At 44.8% G+C, this 23,597-nt stretch overlaps 1 pseudogene; it reads left to right on the top strand.

The window, feature by feature from the left end:
• The first annotated feature begins 1,968 nt into the window (after positions 1–1,968).
• On the top strand, positions 1,969–22,177 carry LOC148880795 (rust resistance kinase Lr10-like; annotated as a pseudogene).
• Positions 22,178–23,597: the final 1,420 nt, after the last annotated feature.

The raw sequence follows: 23,597 nt of genomic DNA, 5'->3' as shown, positions 1-23,597 counted from the left end.
GTTCTTCTGCCCAGGTGCTCGAGCGAGCTGGTTTCCCTAGCTCGCGAGCTAAAATAATCTTGGAGTATTCCCTTCTCAATAGCTCGGGGAATCTGGAGCTCGCATTGTAGCGAGCTCCCCCTAAAGAGAGCTATGACATAGCGAGCTGTTCTACAGACTCATTACTCGGTCACAGTCAAGCCAGGCTGCTGAGTTGTTGCTCATGCTGAGTCAGGTCCACGTGCCATCATCTCAGTAGGTCGGGTCAAATCATCTTCCATCAATTGCCCCCCACTCCTCGAGCTAAGAGTGTTTCCTTAGCGCGAGGAGTTCATGGAGTGTGACGGATTGATTTGACCGAAATTCAAGCTTGATTGACTGCTCATATTAAATGCCTGCGCGGGAATTAGGGGATTTTCTGACTTTTCGAATACCGAAAATATGCTGAGGCGGCTCTTAACTCCGGATGTCATGTAGCCGTCATTACCCCAATCATGGGATACGTGCAGCTAGTCACATTTTGGTTTTAGAAGGCGTGCGGTCAGCTTGACTATGATCCGTCAGATCTGCTTCGATCTGGGCCATTGATTCGGGGGCACAGTGACTATAAATAGGAGGACCCCCTGGGCCTCATTTCCTTTCATGTCATCTTGCTGCCTTCGGATTCTGAGGTCACGCATTCATCTAGTCTACCTGAGTTCCTCAGTTTACTTCGTTCCGTCTTTTCCGGTGAGTCCCATTCACTGCCAACCATGTCTGGGTACCCATACCACACCTACCACCAGGGCGATAACCAAGACAATGATGCTCCCTCAAGCTCGGGGGGAGCTTGGGAGCAGGTCCTGGAGGCATGGGAGACCTCTGGTGATGTAGCATCTACTTCCCGGGGGAGGGAGCCTGACACTTTCGGCCCTTCCTCCATGACGGCGGAGAGACTCAGGTCTCTAATCCGCTATTTTCACCTCCCTGGGGACCGGGTCTACAACCTCCCCACTGGCAACTTCCCTTGGGAGCATGGTCCCAATGACATAGTTATCTTCCAGGAACAGCTCAAGGGTGGCCTGCGTCTCCCTCTACACGTCTTAATAGTGGAGGTGCTAAACCATTTTAACGTCATCATCGATCAGTTCCATCCCAACGCTATTCGGAAAATGGTTGGGACTATATCTTTGTGCTATGAGTATTGCCTTCCTTTGAACCTTGACATTTTTGCATCTATTCTTTGCATAAAAAATGCCATTCCTGTGTTCCACCGGAGAGGCTCTTTTACTACCGTTCTCCCCGCCGTGGCTACAAGCTCTTGCATGAGCTACCGAATAAGATTCCCGCCTAGAAGCAGGATTATTTTGTGGTCCGTAACCCCGAGGGGTGGCCCTTCCCCACTTCTTGGAGGGGCACCATCCAAGACCCTGGGGCCGAGCTGGACCCCAAAACTCGGAAAGCGATGCTGTCCTGGGCATTGGTAGGCTTCCTCTGTTTGGACTACTTGACCGAGGAGAAGGTCGTGCAGGCCGGCCTGAGTCCGAGTAAGTTGTCTTTTTAGGTCGCGTAGTGTCTTGTAGTAATATTGTGTGTATACATGTACTCTGTTCTTTACCGAACTGATATCTTGTGGTTTCTTTTTTGGCAGCGATCATGTCCGGTGTTGATTCGCGTCGCCTCCTTTCGAGCAACCAGAGGCGCAAAGTGAAGAGGTTGCGCCCCGATTGGACTCCCCCCTCTGGGGGTACCGAGTTCGGGTTTGCTGAGCTAGACTTCACCTCTCCGCCGCCCAAAGTTCCGCCGCCTCCTTCTGAAGGAGGTGCTGGGAGGGCCATCCTCAAGGAGGGCGAGCTTCTGCAGCAAGGGGTGGTCCCTCCAGGTCCTTCTCAGCCGTTTCCCTACCCGCAGTTCCCAGCGGGGAATTGGAAGGGCGTAAATGACTTCATTGTGGCTCGTTGGTGGAGCCGGAGAGCGATCTGCAACGAAGAAGTCGCTAAGTAGGGTGCGATGGAGCCTGGGGATCTTGCCACGCTCGCCGCCTCTCATTGTATTGTGGTAAGTGGTCCTTCTCTTCTCCTTCGTCTTTCGCTTCCTTTTGCTGTCCTTTGACTCCGGTCTCTTATTGGCAGGTGAACACCGCCATACACGCCATGGCCCTCCAAATGCACGTCCACTCCTACGATGCTCGTAACCAGAAGGTCAACATTCAGAAGCTCCAGGGCGAGCTCGACCCGACTCGGGGTGAGTTCCTTCACACTCGCAAGGGGAGCGAGTCCTAGGAGCTGCTTGTCCAAGACCAAGAGGCACAGATTGCCAGACTTTCTGAAGAGAGCGCGCGTTATAGGGAGGAGTCGTCAAGGGTGGCAGCGGAGAGGGAGCTCCTTCGCCAACAGGTTCGGGACTTGGAGTACACTCTTCTAGACCGAACTCGAAACTTCGACAACATGGTGGAGGCCGAGCGGGAGAAAGCGGTCTGTGACTTTAAGGACTCTCAGGAGTATCATGACCTCCAGGTGGAGTATGGCTCGAGCTCGTACCGCTCCAGATTCAAGCTCAGCCGCTGGTTGGTCCGAAAGAAATTTTTTGGGCTCAACCTTGACGGAATTACTATGAAGGGCCTGTCTCCCGAGACGGCGGACCAGGCGGACGAGGACGAGGTGGAGGAGGTGGACGAGGATGAGGACGAGGTGGAGGAGGACTCCCTGGAGGACGAGGACAAGGTGCAGGAGGTGGACCCCTAAGGCTGACGGCGTCGAGTTTCTGCTTTGATTTCTAGTGGCTCCCGGGTGCCATAAACCCGGTCTTGAAAAGATCATTGTTGGGCAGTTGTGCCCTTTTTTGAGGACTTTAGAATGGATTTTTATGCCGGTTTTATTAATTTTTGCCTTAATTTAGCTTGATTGCAAGAAAGATTTCAGGGGGAGCCAAATCAACAAAAAGAAGGCAAAAGCAAGGAAAAGAAAACCCAAAATTTATCAAGTTCAGCCCGGCCCAGCCATGAGAGCAAGAGAATTTCATTCGGCCCAAGAAGAGCAAGTGAAACTCTTTGGAAAATCCAAGGGAAGAAGCCTAGCAAGAAGGAAATTTCGGCCCAGCCCATTTTTAGCCCAAATAACAGCCTAGAGTGTAGCCCACATGAGCTCAAAAGCAAGCTAAGTTGTAGCCCAAATAGCAGCCCAAAGGGAGCTAGGGGCGGCAACTTCTAGGTGTTTCTTGAAGAGAAGGAGGGAGCACTCTAGAAGGTTCATGAGGGGTGTAATACACCCCATTCTAGAGGCTTCAAGAAGGGGCAAGAGCCCCCTTGAAAAACTATATAAGGAGGCCTCTAGGAGGGGAGAAAGTTGTTCAATTGCTTGAGAGGAAGTCTCTCCCACTCTTAGAGGTTCGGCCACCTTGAGAGAAGAGAAGAGAAGAAGGCTAGGTGCAAGGAAGAAGAAGAAGAAGGGCTGAAGGAAGTTCAAGACAAGCAAGCTAGAAGAAGAAGGTGAGTTCGAATTGAGGGTTTGTGATTCAAAGATCTTTTGTAATAAATCATTTGTAGTTTCATTCTCTTTTGATTTGAATTCAGTTTCTTAGTTATATGTTCTTTCTTCTTTCTCCTTGTTTCCATTCTTCCTTGATGTATTTCAGCTTGTAAAATTTTAGTTCAGCAATCTAATTCTTTTTGATTCATTCAAATGGTCATGCATTGTACTTGAAGTTTCTTGAATAAGGGTGTGATTGTAGAGTAATTCGGCCAACTAACCTTCAAAACTCAGATCTGAATTCTCAGATCTGAGATTGCAAGATCTGAATTGCTTGAAAGAGAATTCAGATCTGCAATTTTCAGATTGGGCGAATTAATCTACAGCTTGGAATTCCTAGAGTTCTTGAGAGAGACTCTAGGAATTCAGATCTACTATTCAAGAACTGAATTGAGTGCAAAGTTAGAAATAACTTGCACAATTCAGTTGGTGATCAATTCAGATTTGAATTGATGCCTTAGAAGTGTTTGAAGAAATGCATGCATGGGGATTAGATTCTTGCTAGAGATAGAAGAACCGTCACTCATGCATAGGATGAACATGCGCTTGAGAGAGGCTGTTCATGACCTTGGGGTTTCACCAAACCAAGGCTCAATCATGATTCATTCGAATGATCCAAATTGATAGATTGCTGAATTCTGAGATTGACATTTACTGCTTACTCTTCTAACCTGAATTGAAAGCAATTGGACCAATGATTTAGATAGATTTTAATTTAGGATTTCTTAGCTTTCATTGGAGTTTTGATTTATTTGTTGATCAGATAAGAAGTGCTCAATTTAGTTTTGGTAATTATTTCCTAAATCCTCGTGGGAACGATACTTCACTCTCTACTTTATTACTTGAACGGCTAGTGCACTTGCTAGTGTCACAATGAGCAACACATCAAGTTTTTGGCGCCGTTGCCGGGGAATTAGAGAAACAATATTAGGAAACATTGAGCATTCTTAATCTGATCTCATTCAGCATTGCATTCATAGTTGGGTTAATTTGCTAACTTTTTCATTTCAGCTTGGACTGCAACTGCTGTACTACTGTAGTTATGTTTCTTCTTTCTTAAGTAGATTACTTTCTTTTTCTGGTTTCAGTTTCATTTTAATAAAGACATTTGATTTTTATTCAATCTTGGTGTTGTTCCCTTCAAAAAGAAAAAAAAAAAAAGAAAAAATTCACATAAACATGAGTGTTGCAGATCTGAGTTGCATTCGGCACTCAGATCAGCAGATTTCAGATCTGCAGCACTCAGCCGAAAAGAATTGCTTGTGTTTCAGATTTTATTATTCTTTTCTTTCATTACAAAAAGAAAAAAATATATATATATAATGAAAAAAAAGGGAGATCTTTTGAACAACCAGATGAGCAATTGAGAATTCGGATCAGAACTCAGATCTGAGTTCAGATCTGAATTCTGCTATTGCAGATCTGCAACAGTTCAGATCTGAGTTCCTCTGAACTCCGACCTGAACTGATGAAATTTTGAGGGGAATTGGGTGTCATCACCACCCCAATTCACCCTAGGGCACTTCTGCTATTCCCCAAAAACAATTTGGTAGCAATAACTGAAGGTAAGGCAATTGAGAATTCAGATCCAAACTTAGACTTGAGTTCAGATCTGAATTCTGCTGTTACAGATCTGCTCAGTTCAGATCTGAATTCCTCTGAACTCAGATCTGAACCGATGCAAGTTTGAGGTGAATTGGGTGCCATCACTACCCCAATCCACCCTATGATACATCCAACCTACCTCAAGGGTGAATGGATAGCAAGGAATGAGAGAAATTCAAATCTGAAATGCAGTTGATATGATGTGAGGACTGAACTGATACAGAGCATACTACGAATTCTGGGTGGACTGAATTCTTGGCTTTACCCACTTGTAACCAAGCTACATTAGCTAAGGAGGTTTATGTTTGGATTGAATAATTGTTATGCCTCAGATATTTAAGAAAAATTAGCACTTTCCAAGTATTTCTTTTAGCATTCAGATCTGTAGCAGGGCTGCTATAGTGCAACAGTTAGCAGACCTGATTTCAGATTTCTACAAAAGTTGTATGGACCGAATAGCTTGCAATACCAAACATTGCAGTCCCAGTTTTCAGGTCTTAGCAAGTGTTTGATATGCATCAGCTATACAGGTTTGAGCTTCAATTGTAGAGTTTAAAATCTTTAACCCAAGCCTAACTCAGGACTGGTTTTAGTTTATTTCAGGTCCTTTTAAATTTTTTTTTTTTTCAGATCAGATCTGATTTCAGCCCTAAAGCATCACAGAATTGATTCCAACCTTAATGGATGTATATTGTAGTGTATACCAATGAGTGTGTATGAGATATCCAGCTCAGATCTGAATTATTATTTATTAATTTCTCTAGACTAACAATACCAAAGACTTGTAGATCTGAACTCAGATCTAAATTGGGTCTGAATTCAGATGTTGCAATCGATGGATGTAGATAAAGGAACCTTGAATAACATGATTGGTTTAAATCTGCTTTTAGTATAATCGACTTCATTTATTCATGATAGGATGTAGGTTTTGTATTCCAATACTTCACTTTACAGTGTGATAGGATTAGTTATTTATTTTCTTTTGTGAATATTGGCATTTTTATTGCTTTTACTTTAACAGTTTATGACAAGCAGACCTGAACTGGAAGAGATCCTTTACGACCCGGAGATTGAACGGACTCTCCGTGCCCGTTTGAGAGCTGCTAAGCAAGTCAGACAAGAAGCACAAGAAATGGCTGAACAAAGAACTATGATGGATTATGCCAAGCCCACCCTCACCGGGACTGTCTCCAGCATTATCAGGCCAACTATTGCTGCCAATAACTTCGAAATTAAACCGGCCATAATGCAAATGATACAAAATACGGTTCAGTTTTGTGGTATGGCCCATGAGGATCCGAATGCCCATATTGCTAACTTCTTGGAAATCTGTGACACCTTCAAACACAATGGGGTAAGTGATGATGCCATCCGGCTGAGGTTATTCCCACATTGTGTTTGAAGGTGTCACAGATTTCCAAGAAGTTAGCAATATGGGCATTCGGATCCTCATGGGCCATACCACAAAATTGAACCGTATTTTGTATCATTTGGATTATGGCCGGTTTAATTTCGAAGTTATTGGCAGCAATAGTTGGCCTGATAATGCTGGAGACAGTCCCGGTGAGGGTGGGCTTGGCATAATCCATCATAGTTCTTTGTTCAGCCATTTCTTGTGCTTCTTGTCTGACTTGCTTAGCAGCTCTCAAACGGACACGGAGAGTCCGTTCAATCTCCGGGTCGTAAAGGATCTCTTCCAGTTCAAGTCTGCTTGTCATATACTGTTAAAGTAAAAGCAATAAAAATGCCAATATTCACAAAAGAAAATAAATAACTAATCCTATCACACTGTAAAGTGAAGTATTGGAATACAAAACCTACATCCTATCATGAATAAATGAAGCCGATTATACTAAAAGCAGATTTAAACCAATCATCTTATTCAAGGTTCCTTTATCTACATCCATCGATTGCAACATCTGAATTCAGACCCAATTTAGATCTGAGTTCAGATCTACAAGTCTTTGGTATTGTTAGTCTAGAGAAATTAATAAATAATAATTCAGATCTGAGCTAGATATCTCATACACACTCATTGGTATATACTACAATATACATCCATTAAGGTTGGAATCAATTCTGTGATGCTTTAGGGCTGAAATCAGATCTGATCTGAAAAAAAAATAATAATTTAAAAGGACCTGAAATAAACTAAAACCAGTCCTGAGTTAGGCTTGGGTTAAAGATTTTAAACTCTACAATTGAAGCTCAAACCTGTATAGCTGATGCATATCAAACACTTGCTAAGACCTGAAAATTGGGTCTGCAATGTTTGGTATTGCAAGCTATTCGGTCCATACAACTTTTGTAGAAATCTGAAATCAGGTCTGCTAACTGTTGCACTATAGCAGCCCTGCTACAGATCTGAATGCTAAAAGAAATACTTGGAAAGTGCTAATTTTTCTTAAATATCTGAGGCATAACAATTATTCAATCCAAACATAAACCTCCTTAGCTAATGTAGCTTGGTTACAAGTGGGTAAAGCCAAGAATTCAGTCCACCCAGAATTCGTAGTATGCTCTGTATCAGTTCAGTCCTCACATCATATCAACTGCATTTCAGATTTGAATTTCTCTCATTCCTTGCTATCCATTCACCCTTGAGGCAGGTTGGATGTATCATAGGGTGGATTGGGGTAGTGATGGCACCCAATTCACCTCAAACTTGCATCGGTTCAGATCTGAGTTCAGAGGAATTCAGATCTGAACTGAGCAGATCTGTAACAGCAGAATTCAAATCTGAACTCAAGTCTGAGTTTGGATCTGAATTCTCAATTGCCTTACATTCAGTTGTTGCTACCAAATTGTTTTTGGGGAATAGCAGAAGTGCCCTAGGGTGAATTGGGGTGGTGATGACACCCAATTCCCCTCAAAATTTCATCAGTTCAGGTCTGAGTTCAGAGGAACTCAGATCTGAACTGTTGCAGATCTGCAATAGCAGAATTCAGATCTGAACTCAGATCTGAGTTCTGATCCGAATTCTCAATTGCTCCTCTGGTTGTTCAAAAGATCTCCCTTTTTTTTCATTATATATATTTTTTTTTCTTTTTGTAATGAAAGAAAAGAATAATAAAATCTGAAACACAAGCAATTCTTTTCGGCTGAGTGCTGCAGATCTGAAATCTGCTGATCTGAGTGCCGAATGCAACTCAGATCTGCAACACTCATGTTTATGTGAATTTTTTCTTTTTCTTTTCTTTTTGAAGGGAACAACACCAAGATTGAATAGAAATCAAATATGTCTTTATTAAAATGAAACTGAAACCAGAAAAAGAAAGTAATCTACTTAAGAAAGAAGAAACATAACTACAGTAGTACAGCAGTTGCAGTCCAAGCTGAAATGAAAAAGTTAGCAAATTAACCCAACTATGAATGCAATGCTGAATGAGATCAGATTAAGAATGCTCAATGTTTCCTAATATTGTTTCTCTAATTCCCCGGCAACGGCGCCAAAAACTTGATGTGTTGCTCATTGTGACACTAGCAAGTGCACTAGCCGTTCAAGTAATAAAGTAGAGAGTGAAGTATCGTTCCCACGAGGATTTAGGAAACAATTACCAATACTAAATTGAGCACTTCTTATCTGATCAACAAATAAATCAAAACTCTAATTAAAGCTAAGAAATCCTAAATTAAAATCTATCTAAATCATTGGTCCAATTGCCTTCAATTCAGGTTAGAAGATTAAGCAGTAAATGTCAATCTCAGAATTCAGCAATCTATCAATTTGGATCATTCGAATGAATCATGATTGAGCCTTGGTTTGGTGAAACCCCAAGGTCATGAACAACCTCTCTCAAGCGCATGTTCATCCTATGCATGAGTGACGGTTCTTCTATCTCTAGCAAGAATCTAATCCCCATGCATGCATTTCTTCAAACACTTCTAAGGCATCAATTCAAATCTGAATTGATCACCAACTGAATTGTGCAAGTTATCTCTAACCTTGCACTCAATTCAGTTCTTGAATAGTAGATCTGAATTCCTAGAGTCTCTCTCAAGCACTCTAGGAATTCCAAGCTGTAGATTAATTCGCCCAATCTGAAAATTGCAGATCTGAATTCTCTTTCAAGCAATTCAGATCTTGCAATCTCAGATCTGAGAATTCAGATCTGAGTTTTGAAGGTTAGTTGGCCGAATTACTCTACAATCACACCCTTATTCAAGAAACTTCAAGTACAATGCATGACCATTTGAATGAATCAAAAAGAATTAGATTGCTGAACTGAAATTTTACAAGCTGAAATACATCAAGGAAGAATGGAAACAAGGAGAAAGAAGAAAGAACATATAACTAAGAAACTGAATTCAAATCAAAAGAGAATGAAACTACAAATGATTTATTACAAAAGATCTTTGAATCACAAACCCTCAATTCGAACTCACCTTCTTCTTCTAGCTTGCTTGTCTTGAACTTCCTTCAGCCCTTCTTCTTCTTCTTCCTTGCACCTAGCCTTCTTCTCTTCTCTTCTCTCAAGGTGGCCGAACCTCTAAGAGTGGGAGAGACTTCCTCTCAAGCAATTGAACAACTTTCTCCCCTCCTAGAGGCCTCCTTATATAGTTTTTCAAGGGGGCTCTTGCCCCTTCTTGAAGCCTCTAGAATGGGGTGTATTACACCCCTCATGAACCTTCTAGAGTGCTCCCTCCTTCTCTTCAAGAAACACCTAGAAGTTGCCGCCCCTAGCTCCCTTTGGGCTGCTATTTGGGCTACAACTTAGCTTGCTTTTGAGCTCATGTGGGCTACACTCTAGGCTGTTATTTGGGCTAAAAATGGGCTGGGCCAAAATTTCCTTCTTGCTAGGCTTCTTCCCTTGGATTTTCCAAAGAGTTTCACTTGCTCTTCTTGGGCCGAATGAAATTCTCTTGCTCTCATGGCTGGGCCGGGCTGAACTTGATAAATTTTGGGTTTTCTTTTCCTTGTTTTTGCTTTCTTTTTGTTGATTTGGCTCCCCCTGAAATCTTTCTTGCAATCAAGCTAAATTAAGGCAAAAATTAATAAAACCGGAATAAAAATCCATTCTAAAGTCCTCAAAAATTATAGATAAATTGTAAGTTCATCACCATCTACTGAACTTTCTCGAGCTGTTTTGCTCGTTTTTTTTTTTTAATAGTAATGAAATTTCTTTTCTTCTTCTAAGTATGGTGTGTTCTTTTTATTTTTGCTAAAGCGATCTCATCACTTTGAGTTATTAGGGCTACATACCCGAAATAGGACCTTTCGGCAGTTACGTTTAAGGCATCCCTATAGTATACTGCGGAGTGGCTACCATGTATGCTTGAACTATATGTTTGTTGCTTATACCTTGGTTCAATCAACGTGCCGAGATGAGCCATGCTTCGTGGGTTTTAAACCCGAGTTGCCAACGCCTCTGGTATTCCATACTTTGCCTTCGCCATAGAAGCGACTAAGTCTTTCCTGATGCCGAGGTCTTTGTTAGCTCGGTGTTTTAGCCCTTAGGCTGAGGGGGTGACATAGTCTGCCCTTGAAGTTTGCCCATGCCATGTTGGTGACTGGGTCTTGTTGCGCCAAAGTCGTGTTAGCTCGGCATTTTGGCCCTTAGGCTCTAGGAGTGACTCATGGTCTACTCAGTAGTTCACCCATGCCATAGAGGCGACTAGGTCTTATTGCGCCGAGGTCGTGTTAGCTCGGCATTTTGGCCCTTAGGCTCTGGGAGTGACTCATGGTCTACTCAGTAGTTATAGGTAATATTGCCTTAAGTTGACAATATTCCATGCCCGAGGTACTTGTTTCCCTTCAAGGGTTTCGAGCTAGTACGTTCCTTCCTGAGAGCTCGTTTCACTCGGTAAGGTCTTTCCCAATTCGGTCCGAGCTTACCAACGCCGGGCTCAGGTACCATAATTTTTCGAAGGACCAAGTCGCCAACGCGGAGGTTCCACTTCTTGACCTTGGCGTTATAGTACCGAGGTACTCTTTGTTGATAAGTTGCGGTCCTGATATATACAAGGTCCCTTACTTCGTCGAGTAGGTCGAGGTTGGTACGTAGCTCATCTTCATTTGCCTTGTCATCGTACGCTTCCAGTCGTAGCGATGGAACCTCAATCTTAGCTGGGATGACTGCTTCGGTGTCGTAGGTGAGGTTGAAGGGAGTTTCTCCTGTGGCGGTCTTCTCTGTGGTTCGGTAAGCCCATAGAACGTTGGGTAACTCGTCTGCCCACAGTCCTTTAGCTCGGTCTAGGCGCGCTTTGAGTCCGCGAAGAATAGCTCTATTCATGACCTCTGCTTGACCGTTTGCTTGAGGATGCGCGACTGGACGTTTTGGGCTGTGATTGTTACGAGAGGTTCGGCTTCTACCCACTTGGTGAAATAATCCACTGCTACCACTAAGAACTTCCTCTGGCCTGTCACTGGTGGAAATGGCCCAAGTATGTCGATGCCTCATTGTGCGAAAGGCCACGGGCTGGTGAGGTACTTGAGGTTGGTAGCGGGTTGATGGTGGATGTTGGCGTGCTTCTGGCATTTGTCACACTTTCTGACGAGTTCAATGGCGTCTGCTTTTATTGTCGGCCAGTAGTATCCCTATCGTAGTGCTTTTTGGGCGAGGGCCCTGCCCCCCCAAGTGTCCACCGCACAGACCATCATGAGTGTCGCGGAGTACGAGCTCGGCTTTGGTAGGTCGCAAGCAGTGCAGGTAGGGGAGCATGTAGGATCTTCGATACAGCCATTCGTCTATCATGACATATTTGGCTGCCTGACGCTCTACCCTTCTGGCGGCGTTGCGATCTGTAGGGAGGGTCCCATGTAGCAAGAAGCTCGCGAGCGGGTCAATCCAGCTTGGCTCTGCTTGAGCGACGGGAGCGACCTCCTCTGCCCCCCCGAGAATGCTAGGCCGAGACAAGTTCTCTATGTACACGGTTCTCATGGTATTATCACTGGTGTTGGCTAACCGGAACAGGGCGTCGGCCTCAGCGTTCTCCGACCTTGGGATTTGCCTGATGAAGTATGGCTGGAAGTTGAGCAGGGCCCCTTATTCTTTGGCTAAGTAAGCAATCATTGTTGGTTCGCGAGCTTCGTATTCTCCTATGACCTGATTGACCACGAGCTGAGAGTTGCTACAGATGATACAGTGCTTGTTTTTCATTTCTTTGGCTAGAGCTAGCCCGGCTATCAACGCTTCGTACTTCACTTCATTGTTGGATGCCACGAACTCGAAGCGCAGTGCGTGCTCCAACTTTGTGCCACTTGGGCTGTGTAGGACTATTCCGGCTCCGCTGCCCTACTGGTTTGAGGAGCCATCTACGTGAATGATCCAAGGCTCCTCATCTCAGTTTGCGCTTGGCCTAACTAGGAGAGATGCCACACTGGCTGCAACCTCACGGTGCTCAGACTCGACCGGCCTGGGAGCATCAGGCTCGCCCGAACTGGGGGCCTCGTGCTCAACCAGCCTAGGGACTTCGAAGCTGAAAGTGCGTTTTGCAACAAAGTCTGCTAAGGCTTGGGCTTATATTGGAGATTGTACTCGCTGAGCTCAACGAACCACTTCGTCAGTTGACCAGAGACCTCGGGCTTGAGTAAGGCTTGCCTCAGAGGTTTGTCGATGAGGACGATAATGGTGTGAGCTTGGAAGTACGGGCAGAGCTTTCGAGCTGCGATAACCAGTGTGTAGGCCAGTTTTTCTATCTCCGGGTATCTTGTCTCTGCTCCCTACAGCACTTTACTAACATAGTAGATAGGTCGCTGGACCCGATCTACTTCTTTTATTAGTACCGAGTTGACCACTTCGTCGCTGGCCGAGAGGTACAACTCTAAAACATCACCCTCTTCAGGTCGGGTTAAGACCGGTATACTAGCGAGGTATTTTTTGAGATCGTCAAACATGAGCTGATAGTCTTGGGTCCATTCGAACCCTTTGCTTTTGATTGCCTTAAAGAAAGGCAGGCAACGATTTGCTGACTTGGACATGAAGCGGCTTAGGGCGCTATTCGGCCATTCAGCCTCTGAACCTCCTTCATTTTTCGGGGTGGTTGCATGTCTAAGATGACCTTTATTTTGTTCAGGTTGGCCTCAATGTCGCGTCGGTTCACGATGTACCCCAGGAATTTACCCGATGTGACCCCAAAGGCACACTTCAGCTTCATATTGAATTTACGCAGAATTTCAAAAACTAGGTTCAAGTCTTGTATTAAGTCGCAAGAAAGTTGGGTTTTGACGACCATGTCATCTACATAACATTCCACCTTTTGGCCAATCAATGGCTCAAACAATTTATTTACAAGTCTTTGGAAGGTCGCCCTGGCATTTTTTAATCCGAGGGCATGACCTTGTAACAGTACAGGTCGAGCTCAGTTATAAAGGCAGTTTTTTCTTCATCGGCTAGGTCCATCTTGATTTGATTGTATCCCGAGTAGGCATCTAGAAAGCTCAGCAACTCATGCCCCGAGGTCGCGTCCACTAGGCAGTCAATCCTGGGGAGTGGGAAGCAGTCCTTTGGGCAAGCTCGGTTCAAGTCGGTTTAGTCGACACACATGTGCCATTTACCGCTAGCCTTTTTTACTAGAACGAGGTTGGCTACCCAGCTTGGGTAATGGACTTCCCTGATAAAATTGGCCGCAAGGAGCTTCCCGACCTCCTCGTCGATTGCCCTCCACCGCCCCGGGGCTAGGTTGTGTTTCTTCTATCTAACGGGCCTAACTACAGGATCAGTATTAAGCTTATGAGTTATAATGCTGGGGTCTATGCCGGGCATTTCCGTCACGGACCAAGCAAAAACATCTAAATTCTTAAGTAAAAAACATACCAGTTCAGATCGCAGGGACTCCTCGAAGGAAGCACCGATCTAAAGTGTTCGGGTAGGGTCCTTTGTCGAGGTTGGGATAGAGACGGTCTCCTCCGTAGGCATAGCACGCTCCTTGCTCTGCTCCGTAGGTCGCTCCAGCTCGAGGTTGTCGGCCACCTTGGCTTTTCCCTTGAGGGCGGTGCCGTAGCATTTGCGAGACTCAAGTTGGTCACCTCGCGCTACCTCGATGCCAAAGTCCGTGGGGAACTTCATGGCCAAGTAGTAGGTGGACACCACAGCCCGTAAAGCATGAGTAATCGGCCGACCTACTATGGCGTTGTACGGGGAGGGGGTCGCAACCACCAAGAAGTCATGGTTGAGCCTCACAATGCTAGGCCAGGTGCTGACTTCCACAGGTACCGTCACCCTTCCTAGGGGTCGAACTTCCTCTCCGCTGAAGCCCACCAAGAGAGTGTTCGTGGGCTTTAAGTCACTCTCCTGAAGCTGAAGTTTGTCGAAGGCCGCTTTGAAGAGGATGCCTGCCGAGCTGCCTGAATCGATGAGGACTCGCTTGACTTCAAAGTCATTGATCTTCACTTTTATGACGAGCGCGTCGTCATGGGGGTAATGGACCCCGTGTGCATCGTCCTCCATGAAGAAGATGGGGTCTTCTGTCCTTGGGCACTTCGGAGGGTTCTGCCCCTCCCTGCCGGTCTCATGAGCTGACGCGCGAGCTGCTACTGAGGTGCAGCCCGCCACGATCGAGCCTCCGACTATAACATGGATGATCCCCTGGACTGGTCTCTCCTCGGGGGGCTGCTTCTGCGGTTGTTCTGCTTGCCTCCTGGACTCGGGAGCGTCTCTACCTTACTCCCCTTGTCGACCTGCTTTATTATTATTATTATTATTTTGTACAAAATTTCGTTAATATCCGCAATGGATGAGCTCTTCTATCTCATCGCGGAGGTTTTTACAACTCTCGGTACTATGACCGTGATCTCTATTAGAGCTACAATACAAATTTTTATTTCGGGTGCTAGGGTCAGCCTTCAACCAAGGTGGCCACTTCACAAATGGAGTGTCCTTGATCGCCATGAGGATATCAGCCCGTTTTGTGTTGAGGGGCGTGTAGTCCCTTTCTACTGCTGGAGCTCGAGAGGGCTGAACTGGCCTCGCCCCCCGAGCTATGTCTTTCTTCTTCTTGCTGTCGCCCTGAGACGGGGGTTCTGGCTCCCTCTTTCTTTTTTTTGCGGCCTACTTGCCCTTCTGGTTGATCTCCTCCTACTCGATGAACCGATCCGCGAGCTTAAGGAACTCGGTTACGGTTTTGGGTTGGTTGACAACTACGTGTCACTTGATTGAACTCCTTATGGGTGATACCTTGCTTGGCTGCTGTGAGGCGAACTACGGGATCTAGGTCGGGTATCTGCAAACAAGCATCATTGAACCGCTTGGTGTAGCTCCGGATGAACTCCCCTTCCTTTTGCACTATGCCGAGGAGGCTCTCCTAAGTTCGCGGGCATCTCTTGCTGGTGACGAAGTGGGAGTAGAAAACCTGCACGAACTGCGCCCAACTTCTTACCGAGCCGGGCGCGAGGTTCCGGTACCATGTGCAGGCCACTCCTTTCAAAGTAGTGGAAAGGCCATGCACATGCAGGACTCGCTGGCCCGTGCCAGGTGCATCCGGGAATGGAAGGCGTCCACATGGTCATTTGGATCGAAAGACCCATCATACTTGTCTAGAGGAGGGAGCTTGAAATCCTTTGGCATGGGTACAACAAGGAGTTCTGGAGATAGTGGGGAAGAAACTGAGAGGAGGGGGGTAGCTTCCACTTCAGCTGAGCACACCTCCTCCTTTCCTTTGAGCTCGGGAGAGGCTCTGGAAGCAATTCGGCGAGCTCGCCGACGTCTTCGCTGCTGCTTTACTGGTTCGGCGTTGGTGCTCGACGCCTCGGTGTTTCTGAGCTCGATAGGCTCGGACTGCTGGTGATGACTCTAGACCGAAGGGCCTTGTCTGTAGCCCGCTGCAAGGACCTCGAACGGATTGTCCGCTAACGGGAGCTCGAACTGCGAAGGTTGTGGTGACACGGGCTTTGTTGGGTGAGAGGCCCCTGACCCGCCCACAGGCTACGAGGCGGGTGCCAAGGGGGCAGCCGGCCTCTCCTTCTTGCTACGGGAAGAGGCGTGGCTCTTGGCTGGATCCTGGACCTGGGAGGCTTCTCCCCAACGAGGCCGCTCACTCCGACGGGTTGGCTTGGCCTGCTTCATGGCCGGGTGCCAAGAGGGAAGTGACACCTGGGCCTGAGGCAGAGAGGGAAACTGCTGCTGGTATTGGTACTAGTAAACCTGGTCTAGTACTTGCTGTTGGTAGAGTTGACATTGTTGGAACTGTTGCTTTGAGCCTGCATGGCCCGCATGCATTGCACTAAGTCCTCTAGTTGGTTCGGGTTGGCCATTGTGGGAACAACTAAGGGTTCAGCAGAGGTGGCTCCTACTGTAGAAGGGAGCGGGGCAATGGCGGGTGCCACTATAAGAGGCACATTCAAGCTGGGGATTCCGTCCATGATGAGGGGGACAGTAAACTGTTCAATGCAGACAGTAGGAAGTTGGGGCTGCTCCCCATAAGCGTTCTGGCTGTTGCCATGTCCGGCATTGCTGGAAGAAGCCATGAAGAATGCTATGTTTTTGGAAGAAGGTGTTGTAAAAGCTTAGAGGAAGGCTTTTAGAAGCGTTCCCATAGACGGCGCCAAATGATGCGGCACTATCTGTGCACTCCTAACTGGCTGCGGACTGGCTCCTTCTTGGCAACGAATGACACCTGAGAAGATGAAGAAGAAGGACTCCCGGGGATTTGCCCGGCGGGAATAATCCGAAGCTTAAGTTAGAACGCTGGGGAAGAAGAAGAGAGAGAGTATAAAAGGCTAAGAGTGTAGATCGCGCTAGATCACTATGTCTCGAGATTAGCTCGTGAGCAAGTAAGAGTGCAAGTTCAGATCTAATTCGAGCGAGAGTCTGACTCTCCGCTTTGAGGGCTTTTATAGGGGTGTCCGTGTCAAATCAGGCGTAACCACCACTGAGCTCTTGTCGCAACCGTTACCTGCCAGGGCTGCGCAGGTGATCGTTACAACGTACTGCCTGTTCGGCTGAGTGACATGTCTCCGAAGGGACAAGCATGCCACCATCTGTCGAGAGACATGGGGCAGACTGTCAATCGAGCAGGGACTACGCCGTCGGTCAAGAGATGTGGCACAGTCTGACGAGTACGGTCTTGTCAGATGGAAGCTTCCTGAGAGTGTCGCATCACAGTCGCAAGTTACTTCGTAGTGGGCTATCCTTGCCGTGCGCTACTTTGTAGCAAGCTCTTAGGGGTACTTCGAGGTGACCCTCATCAAGGTTGGTCTTTGGGGTAGCTCTTCTGCCCAGGTGCTAGAGCGAGCTAGTTTCCCTAGCTCGCGAGCTGAAATAATCTTGGAGTATTCCCTTCTCAGTAGCTCGGGGAATCTGGAGCTCGCATTGTAGCGAGCTCCCCTTATAGAGAGCTATGACGTAGCGAGCTGTTCTACAGACTCATTACTCGGTCGCGGTCAAGCCAGGCTGCTGAGCTGTTGCTCGTGCTGAGTCAGGTCCACGTGTCATCATTTCAGTAGGTCGGGTCCAATCATCCTCTATCATTATATAATATATTAATAAAATAATTTTTTTTTTAATTTTGTTATACTAATTTATTTAATTATTGTATATATAAGCAATTGTATATACAAAATTCATATAAAATTAAAATTTTTAAGTTTTTTGTCATTTTTTAAAATAAATAACATTGGCCCAACCCGACTGGGCCCAAGGCTCGATCCATGGGCTAGCTCGACTCGCAGAACGGCATGGGCCTGCACAGGCCTGGGTTGTGGGTCGTATTGTGCTAACCCCCAAATTTTTCACCGAGGAAGGTGACACGGCCCATGACAGCCCGCGGGCCACCCACTATACACCTCTAGTGTCTCTTATTTTAACATTCATGAAAGTTAACTCGTTAGAAGTTCATGTTCCATTCAAAGAGATTTTGTTTTGAACTTTTAATAGTTCATTCCCCCTTAGAGTTGTTTTATTATTCTTCAAATGTATTTACCCCCCGTAAACACCATTCTTAGTGAATTCCCCAGCCCCGCAAATGTTTTGGCCTTTTTAGAGCTTAGTATCTCTCGATTTGTTTTATTGGTTTTCCAAATGTGTTTATGCACCCCTTATAAATACCATCCCCTCATGAATTGGGAATGAATCTTTTCCCCCCTTACATTGACCGGAACTCTACCGCCTCTCACACACTCTCCCTTACCTGAAATGCCTCTCCCCATCCGGGGCAGACTACGTCCTCAGGGAGATCCACGAAGGTATCTGTTGAGACCATCCCGATGCACGCACAATGGCACACAAGGCACTCTGGCAAGTTTATTTCTAACCGACGATGAAGCAAGATGCAACCCAGTTAGTTCAAAAATGCGGCATTTGTCAACGACACTCCAATCTCCATCACTAGACTGCAGTCCCCTGAAGCCGATCACCAGCCCAAGGCCATTCGCACAATGGGGAATGGACATCCTCGGCCCCTTCCCCACTGTGGTTACTCAAGAAAATTCCTCTTGGTGATGGTAGACTACTTCCCCAAATGGGTGGAAGCCGAAGCTCTAGCACGCATCACCGCGCACAATGCCTAGAACTTTTTCTGGAAAAGTATTGTCTACTGATTCGGCATTCTGTGCATCCTCATTACAGACAACGGGACATAATTCACTGACTGAAAGTTCGAGGCCCTCTACTCTGACCTGAAGATCGACCATTGGACCACCGCTATACACCGACCCCAAGGCAATGGGCAGACCGAGGTAACCAACCAAAACTTATTACACAGCCTGAAGACTCGGTTAGACCAGGCCAAGGGGAGGTGGGTCGAGGAACTACCAAGCATACTCTAGGCATATAGGACTACTCCACTTACAACCACCAGTGAGACACCCGTTAGTCTGACCTACGAAGCTGAAGCTATGGTACCTATAGAGATTGGTGCTCCAACCCTCTGGACCGACCTTGATGCAGAGTTAGACCTAATCAAGGAAGCCCGGGACTGAGCATATGTCAAGATGGTAGCATAGCATGCAATACAAGTTCAACAATGGAGGCTGAATTCAATGCACTAGAATTGGCGGGGTCCGAGGTAGAGTGGCTAAGGAACTTGCTGGCAGATATACCACTTTGGCCATGTCCGTTTCTGTCCATATCTCTCAATTGTGATAGCCAAGCAGGAATAGCCAAAGACAAGAACCAGACGTTCAACGGTAAAAGAAGGCACATCCGCTTAAGGCATAACCTGGTAAGACAATACCTCAGCGAATGTACAATCACTCTAGATTTTGTAAGGTCTAAAAAGAACCTTGCAAATTCGTTAACCAAACCACAGATTTCTAAGGTGGTTTATGAGGCATCGGTAGGAATGGGGCTGAAGCCCATTACAAAGTCATTAGTAATGGACACCCAACCTATGTGAAAGAAGATCCTTGGAATTAGGTTGAATGGGTAAAAACGAGTCACTAGATGACTTGGGAAAGCACTATTAGTTTGTGTCTCATTTCAGATGCCGAGGTAAGATAGTGCTCACTGTAGTTTGAGGAGATTGAACATGAGGCTCTTAATTAGTTAGGAATAGTGTGTGTAGTGCACACTAATAACTGACCTAAGTGAGTATGAAGTGTGGCCACTTCTAAGAGAGATGTAGGGCTGACTCTCTAAACACTCATTATTCCAAGAGGGGAACAAGGACGAAATGTTCCAAAACAAAAGAATCACTAAAGAACTGGTGAGTTGAGTTGGTTGGCCGGTTAGCTAGTTACAACAAAGAGGAAAGGTTGAAGGAGTCTGACTCCACCCGTACTTTGTAACATAGCCTGTCATACTTAAGTGTTGATTGAAGTCCAAAAGACATCACCATGAATACTTTTCTCATTGCATTGCTCAGATTGTTCGATCTTCTTGTAACTTTGAATCTTGTGGGGGATTGTTGGGGGAAGATTTAAATTTTCAAGAATCTCTCTCCTCCCTCTTGCTTTTTGTCTTTTCCTCTTTCCACCCTTGAGTATATGGTAAAACTCATTGTCCCACATTGCTTGGAAAAGGAGTGGAGGTTGAGTATACTTGTAGCTTTGCTCTCTCTATGGGTAGGGAGGGACCCATAAGAGGAGAGCACTATAGATATTCCATGCATGTGAGGGGGGTGGAGGTTGGGGGTGCTTTTCACACTTACGCACCCACGCGTGTGTGCGTGCGTGTACGTGTGCGTGTAATCACTGGATCATTTTGTTTTAACCAAATTACACCCCTTTAATTTAAAATGTGTCTCTTCAATTTTGAATTTAATTTTTAAATCAAAATGTTTTCTCCTGTTCGTGTCTCTTCTTCCTCCTTGTTCCTCTTTGAACAGGTGCACTGTTCTGAAGAGGCTCCTGTCTGAAAGGACACATCTATGTTCATTCGGGTCTAAGAGCACTCTATAAGAAGAGTGTTGGCCGACCTAGTTAACACACACCATTTTTTGGCATTCTTCTCTATCTTCCTTGTGAAATCTGAGCATCAATCTTCTATGTTCGCGGAGGTCTAGTAAGCGAGTGCACGCCTACCAGAAGCCTGTGGATTGTCTTATCTTAGCGACTGATTTGCGATCACCTGGCTGCACCTTAGGGGGCAAATGTAATTTTAAGGAGAGTGGCCAAGTGTCATGACTCAGCGCCCTCCTTCTTCCTGCAATTCCCGGTTTTGATATTCTGCAACTTCACATCACTGCAACTTCAATTTAGAAAACGATTACCGATAAGCTCCATTTTGTCTCTTTATTATTTTTACAACACTACGCAAGAACAGATAAATGCTACAACTCCTTCAAATAATTTTTGCATCTTCTTTATGGTATCAATAGTGTTTGGAAAACTGTTCCAAGAATGGTCGGTTGAACTGTATAAAACTGAAATCAACCTCTTTCTGGTTCCGTGTCAAATTGAGCAATGCTAATAAGCATAAGATGTGACAGATGCTTTGTTATATATACTATGTGTTCAATTCAATCTCATACTGGCACTTTCATAAGAGTAGAGTAGTTTAGATTTATTTGGTTTAGGTTTTAGGTTGTAAGGTTCTAACAGTTATGTTATGGAAACCATACTAATAATTTATGTAGGATTATTTATAGCAGCATGCGTGGTTGTATATTTCCTGGTGGTGCTTTTGATTCGGAAACTACGACAGAGTGGATGATAACATTGAAGACTTTCTACAGAACCACAACTCTCAAGCCAATCAGGTACTCTTATCAAGCACTAAGAAGATGACAAGGGGGTTCAAGGACAAGTTGGGCCAAGGAGGCTATGGTTCGGTATTTAAAGGAAAGCTGCTTCCAACTGGCCATCCTGTAGCAATAAAGATATTAGGTCAATAAAGGGAAATGGCCAAGAATTCATCAATGAAGTTGCCACCATCGGAAGGATTCATCATGTCAATGTTGTGCAACTCATTGGGTTCTGTTCACAGGGTTAAAAAAGGGCTCTTGTCTATGATTTCATGCCTAATGGTTCTTTAGAGAAATACATCTTTTCTCCACAAGGAAACAGTACCCCTCTGATCAGTTGGAAGCAAATGTATGACATCGCCTGGGGGAATAGCTCGTGGCATTGCATATCTACATCAAGGATGTGATATACAGATTTTACATTTTGATATCAAGCCCCACAATATTCTTCTTGATAAAAACTTTGTTCCAAAGATATCAGACTTTGGGCTTGCAAAGTTCTATTCAACAGATGAAAGTATTGTGAGCCTAACAGCAGCACGTGGAACAATGGGATATATAGCTCCAGAATTGTTCTATAAAAACATAGGTGGTGTCTCATACAAGGCTGATGATTATAGCTTTGGAATGCTATTGATGAAAATCGTAGGAAGAAGAAAGAACATAAATGCATTTGCAGAGCATTCAAGTCAAATTTACTTCCCCTCTTGGATCTATGATCAATTCAACCAAGGAAAAGACATGCGAGTAGGAGCAATCACGGAAGAGGAAAAACAAATAGCAAAGAAGTTGGTTATGGTTGCACTATGGTGCATACAGATGAATCCTATAGGTCGCCCTTCCATGAACAGAGTTGTGGAGATGTTGGAAAGCAGCATTGAACTCTACAGATTCCACCAAAACCTTTTCTAAATCCACAAGGGTTTCCTGATGATGATCTTGTAGTTAACACAACCCATAGAATCATCCACAAGGCTTGCCATGTGATTTTATTGGGCCAATTTCAATTGCCATGGATGTACATTTGAATTGATTGTTATGTTCTATAATTGTATTGTGAATGTATTTCTCAACTTTATTATATTAGAGGTAATTAATAAAATTATCTAAAAATTTTACATCCCAATGGTTTTGTGCTTTCCTGGCACATTGACAATAATGGTCTACATTTTCTTCTGTTGCAGATTTTGCATTCTCAGTTTAAGTCTGACCTCTATTATCTTGGATGCTATTGTTTGGTAGCTTCACATGACCTTCAAGAATGCATTTATTTGCAAAAGAAAGAGGGAAAAAATTAGAGTTTTGACTGCATCTGTTTCAAGAGTAATTGGAACTCTAGAAGAAGATGAATTTTGTCTGGATGATGTCGAGAACCCTGTTTTCATATATGAATTTAGCAAAGAGACTGCTCATTGTTATTTCTTTAATCTTCCTTTTTTGGGTCAAAGTTACTAGTTGTTTTTTATTAAGAAGGAAGGCACATAGCTGCATGAAAGGAATGAAAAGAAACAGACTACAGCCAGGGTTTGACAGGCCAAATTTCAGATGGAGTTGCCTTACATGCAAGGTTCAAAATATCGTTATGTATCGACCCGTATCAGTCGATATGTATCATATTGGGGCCTTTCCGATACAGCACCCCTACAGGGGTTGTATCGGGTCAGGCCATGGTTCAAAGAGTAGCCGGGACTTAAACCGACCCCTCTGAACTGGTTTTGAAAAAATAAATAAAACATAAAAAAAGCACCGATACAGGCCAATATGCCTGGCCTGTATCGATATTTAGAACCTTGTTTACATGAACAAACAATCTTAAAATTCAAATGGTTTAACTTGGAATTTTTGCAACTCTCGTGGGTTCATTTTGGCCAAGAGATTAAAATAACAAAAGTAGAAAATAGACATGATTCTGTTCTAAATTTGACCAGGAGGTAAAAGGAATATGAGAAATCAAGATCTCAATCATGAAGTAGAGTGAAAATGTGAAAACAAATCCTTTTCCCGTTCTGGTTTCTAATTAACAGAAGATGTAGAGGCATTAAATTAGGACAGATAGGAACGAAACGAGGGCAACAACACTGCCTCCATGATGCTTCACATTTCCAGATTTTCCAAGAGAATTCAGCCAAACATTATTTTCATGATAGCAGTTAGCCTAGTTCATAAAAGTCAATTATACCAAACCAATTTACAGCCAGAGATAGGGGAACTGGAACATCAAAGTTAAAGCAAATTCATTTGTCATTTGTGCTTGTGTATGTCTCTCTTGAGTCTTGAATATGGATGGATGCTTATGAAAAGGATGTGGAATATGGACTGATTAAGGTCTTCTTCATATGCGAGGGCCACATTCGGACTACTGAATGGCTGTAGTTCTTTGACAGGTTTCAATTACGAATGTCCTTAATTTCAAAGTCAAGATCGACTTGATAATCTATTGGTTAAGCA

This window comes from Nelumbo lutea, chromosome 1 (assembly GCF_056320005.1).
Source record: "Nelumbo lutea isolate HS-2025 chromosome 1, American lotus-T2T, whole genome shotgun sequence".
Classification (NCBI taxonomy): domain Eukaryota; kingdom Viridiplantae; phylum Streptophyta; class Magnoliopsida; order Proteales; family Nelumbonaceae; genus Nelumbo; species Nelumbo lutea.
Note: the sequence above shows the minus strand (reverse complement) of the source record. Positions and strands in the feature narration are given on the sequence as shown.